The sequence below is a fragment of the Alosa pseudoharengus genome, unplaced genomic scaffold, assembly GCF_046254945.1.
Source record: "Alosa pseudoharengus isolate Yale_2024_CS ecotype anadromous, Long Island Sound unplaced genomic scaffold, YU_APseudo_1.1 YU_APseudo_1.1_scf_3, whole genome shotgun sequence".
NCBI lineage: Eukaryota > Metazoa > Chordata > Actinopteri > Clupeiformes > Clupeidae > Alosa > Alosa pseudoharengus.
The window spans coordinates 12,563,084-12,568,339 of NW_027468718.1; the positions used below are offsets into that span (position 1 = coordinate 12,563,084).

Below are 5,256 nucleotides of genomic sequence, written 5' to 3' on the forward strand. Positions count from 1 at the left end.
CTTTGTATGTCTGGAACATGTGAAGAAATTGACAATAAAGCTGACTTTGACTTTGACACACACACACACACATGTGGACACACAGAGCAGAGGTCTGATGTCCCGGTGTTGTTCGGATAATAGATATGTACAATTTAATTGATTATTTTAATGATCTTGTTTATGACAAGGATCACAGAAAGAGGTCAGAACAGGGGGGGGGGCTCTATACCAGCCACACCACAGGCACACCACAGCTACTCATCCACACCAGGGGAGTGATCCTCTGGATGGGGTGTCAGGAGGGAGTGATGAGGAGGGAGGGGTGATGAGCTTCCTGAGGAAAACCCTGAGGAGGAAAATGTGGTAAAGAAAACAGTACATTTCAATAAGCAACAACAGTTTATTTAGTCCAAATACACACACACACACACACACACACTCCCCACGCCACCCCATCCCACCAGGGGGAAACACTAGATGTTGTATTAACAGTATACACTTTTGCTATTATGAAGATTACTTCATAAGATAAAATTAACTACATGCAACTTAAACTCCTGTGTATGGTTTTACAGGTACCATTCACAAACATTGATTTCTATCAATGTTTACTGCTGGAGACAGAGCGAGTGTTGGTGATTGGTGGTGGGACCATATTTGTCCTCAGCCACTTCAACACGGTGACAAAGTGTTTGGATGTAAATAGTTAATCATATTTTTTTTCATGTCCACTTTGATATTGTTGTTTAGCCTAGTTAATAATATCTATTTTATATCTCCATAAAATACCTATATTCTTTTTGTGAAATAAATGTACACTGACTCATTCAGATTTGCTCCTTTGCATTGCAATCTTATAACATTTTCAACACCTCCAAATCTGCAAAATGTGATAATTGATTGCTTAATGCTTTTCTTAACTAGAACGAGAAATTGATGGTCGTGGAAAGGAGGGCTGTTGTGTTTGAAGGGAGCAGCTCCTATATTTATAAATGCTCCTGCGACTTCCACCATAGGGGAGGCTTGTGGAAGCTCTCTCTGACCACTTGGAGCAGTCCTTTCATGGTATTCATTTATATCCTGTTTGACATTTAAGTGTAATTTGTAGTAATTAGATGGATTAATTATAATTCATAATATGATTGTTAATGTATTAATATGGATAGTATGAAATCTGTCTTTGGATACTCATTTAGAGACCAGCTGCATCCATGTCAAGGCCCTGATACAAGTCCTACACAATTTAAATGTGCCCGAGGTGCCTATGAATCAGGAAGATGGTAATGTACTGGTTATTTTTTATTGTGTAGTTGTTAGCCTAATTTTCTAAGATTCGAATTTTCTAAGATTCGAATACAAGAAATCTTATACTAAGCTCCTTTGTTTATTTAGAATTTTACAAAATTTAATGTGTGTTATTTTATACACCCTTCATATAGTATAACTAACTATGACAGAGAAAAAATAAGACTGCTTTTTAATGGTGAGCATGCAATTCCATTTATAATCTAATTCATTCAACTCCAGTAACTGCTCCTCAGTTAAAAAAATGAAGCTGTACTGAATCTGTGTCCTTTAAATGGGAGACAGACTTACTATCACGCCTTACTTCAGAAGTATTGATATACAATATAACTAATAGAATCGCTTAAAGTTCATAGGTGCTTTGCTGGTGCTTAGATTAGAAAATAAATGATTACGCCATTACTCAACAGGCACAACTATGTTTGCATTAAGCCTTGTCTATCCCACACATCCCGCATGATAAATTCTCTAACAGTTAAGTAAAATAACAAAGCAAGTAACACAATAGAAATGCATGATATAATTCTCATTAATTTAAACTAAATGTATGTCATTTTAAATAATTCTAAGTAATTCCAATTACTTCAACCAATTATTTCCAATTAATTTCACTTTACTCTTGTTTTGTTCTTCCTTCCTTGAAATACAACTTACATCATGTTAACTGCTACTTGCTGCTTTTTTACTGTCCCCTTTGTCCAAGATATTTTCCAGGCTGTTTCCAAGTTCTCAAAGCACTGTTTTGGGTGTGTGAGAGAATGGGTTTGTGACTGTTTGTCTGTGTGTATGTTAATTCATCAATTTATTTCTTGATATTCTTTGTTTCAATATCAATTCTGTCATCCTGCCTCCTGTGGTATTTACAAGAAACGTTCCTTTTCTTCAGGCCTAGTCCTTCACTAAGCAACCTTGGATATACAGAATGGCCACTGTTCGAGTTCCATATGTTGTTGTTGTGGTAGTGTTTGTTGGTGTTGATGTTGGTGTTGGTGTTGTTGTTGTTGGTGTCGGTGTTGGTGTCAGTGTTGGTGTCGGTATTGGTGTCGGTGTTGGTGTTGTTGGTGGTGGTAGTAGGATTTTTTTCCTGTAGGGTTGGAACTAACAAGACATGATCATTGCTTGACTTCTTAGTTCCCTTTATCTTTATACTGTCCTAATATTAACAAGATTTCAGGACTTAACCGCCTCGCTTTTGTGTCCAAGATGTTTTCCAGGGTGTTCATAGGACTGCTGTGTGATTGTTATTCTGTGTGTATGTATAATCATGAATTTCTTCCTTTATATACTTTCGAAGGACCCCCACCCCTTTGACCCCATTACCTCCACACACACACACACACACACACACCAAATCCCCCCCCACACACAATATATACCTTTTTAATTAGTACTTTTAATTAGGGCTGTCAATCGATTAAAAAAATTCATCTAATTAATTACATACTCTGTGATTAATTATTCTAAATTAATCGCATATATAATTTTTGCTGTGAAAGTATTTTAAATATTTGAATTCAAATGAATCATTGAATAATCAGCATTAGTGACATTACAGTAAAGTTCAAAAACTCTTTTATTATTTTCACTGTTCAAATAATTGCCATAATAATCTATGATATGACCTAATATGCTGAGGAAATAAATTCAAATGTGCTTCGGGAAGAAGTTTTTTTTCACATACAAGGCATTTCAGGCCACAGATATAACCTAGGGGACACAATGAAAATGAATTAACACTCCCCTCAATGTAAACACGTATTTCTTTTCATTGATGTGTGACTATAGAGTTGATGAACTCCGGTGATATGCAAATTCCTTGCTGCAGACATTGCAGAGGACTTTATTTTCAACACTTTATTTTTTATCAACACCATCAGGCCATTTTTTAAAAGTAAATGTTCCAATCAATGATTCAGGCAGCACGTTTTCGTCTTTCTCCTTCATTTTACAGTCTAATGGTTACTAACTAGAACGGCTCGGGGTCAAAGGTGATACGGAATCGATTAATCTGCACTAATTTTTTTAATCAGTTATTTTTTCTCAAATTAATTAATCGAAATTAATCAGTTATTTTGACAGCCCTACTTTTAATGTATCATCTGCGACTCGAACCAGCCATCTTACGATTGCCAGCCTAACCCCTTAGACCACTGAGCCACACACTCTGCATATAAGGTGGAAATAAGCATATTTGCACATTTCCAATGCATGGAGGCTTTTACTGAATCAGTATTAAACCATTGTTTTTGAGAACTGCTGCGTACTGTACCTGTGTAGTAAGTAGCCCAACTAACTTCTGGCACTTGTAAACAAGTGTTTCAGCCCAAGATGAACCATATTCATACCACTTTCCTGTGGGTTTTCTTGGGGTTTTGCTTTATTTACAGCATTTTCAATGTCACCCCTACCACTTTCAAGGGAGTTGAGGTTAGAAGATTAAGCTGGCCATAGCCTCAAAAATTTTTGTTTTCAACGAAAATGTCACTTGCTTGCAACTTGCATTGCAAACTTTATGGGAATGTTCTTTTTTTCGGGACTAATGGTGATTAACACTAAGTCAGGTGAAGCCTCACTACCAAATTTAGGCCATAGTACAATTTGAAGACAGAAGCATGGCAGTGCAAGAATTCTTTGTATGAGAATGTTTTTCAAGTCAGGGTATTTGGACTATATTTACTATATCAGGGATCATGGATCAGTCAGTATGTACGTTGTACATCAGTATGTTGATGTATTCTATGTAACAGTATTCTATGTTGCTGCATGCCAAAAAGAATCATCAATATAATTCTCAGAGTTTACCGTCTGAAATGTAGCCAAGATACTGTAAGCCACACTCTGCCAGTGTTGTGTACTGTGTTTTTTCTGACAATGTATCATTGCTGCATACCAGATTTCCATATGGAACAACATTGAAGTTGACCTTGAAAAGATTCACTGAGGAACTGTCATCATTATCCTGTGTTTACTGCTGCCCTATAATTTCCTGTCTCTCTTCCTTCTACTAGTTGCATTTGTCTAGCAATTATGTTTAGTACAATGTATTACTTAAATGTTTATGATTACATTGAAAATTAATTGAAATACATTTAAAATATCTTTTCACATTACAATGTTTTGTGCAGAAATCAGATTAAATACCTTAACTGCATCCAATAAACTGTCACAGGTGTTGATCTTCGTCATGTTATGTTTATTTTCACATTGTTTATTGTTGTCAAGTGAACTTGCATAAAATAAACCATTCAGAGCTTGGTAGACTTGTGCGTGTCTTTGCAGTGTCTCTACTGAATGCACACTTCTATCTCTGAACTTCAATTTAGTTCAACAAATATGACAGCAGTACATATAACAATTGATCTGATTATTTGTATACTTCATCATTGAAGAAAAAAATAGTGCATGAATAACAGTTGCTTAATAGTGTAATTATTGAAGTATTAAAAATATGTGCTTTGACAACAAATACAACTCCTCACTTCAAAACTTCCTCAAACATTCCTACTCATACTTAAATCTTTATAACTTGGTGTGTCTGGTCTAAATGCCTACACAACATCCATACCAACAGGCTAGTAAGAAGATGACTATTATTTTTGTTGTCAATATATTTGAAAGGTAATAAAACACTAATTTTACCTTGTGTACAGATCACAATTATGCATGCTCTCTTTACAATGAGGTAGGAAGTAAATTGTACACACAACAAATAGCTCTTATATTATCATCTATAAATATACTTTAAGTTTATTTTTTATTATGATTTCCCCAATCCATTCAGTCAATGGTTCTGCAGATCCCTTTTGCACCTTCACACTTTGTGGTGCTTAAGACCAAAGCGCATGGTATAGTAAAGGCACATGCTGGCACTATGAAGTGCCAGACGTGCAACAGAAGCAGCACACAATGTGGCCATGTGCGAGTCCTGCAGGACTGTTTAAAAGCAACAGGTGCTGAGGGGAGTGCGGT

General features: G+C 35.9%; 1 long non-coding RNA gene across 1 annotated transcript; it reads left to right on the forward strand.

Moving 5' to 3' along the window:
* Positions 1–563: 563 nt before the first annotated feature.
* LOC143099616 (uncharacterized) lies at positions 564–1,269 on the forward strand. The gene is made up of 3 exons (XR_012981692.1): positions 564–680; positions 907–1,047; positions 1,179–1,269. It is a non-coding gene; the product is annotated as an uncharacterized LOC143099616 (long non-coding RNA).
* Positions 1,270–5,256: the final 3,987 nt, after the last annotated feature.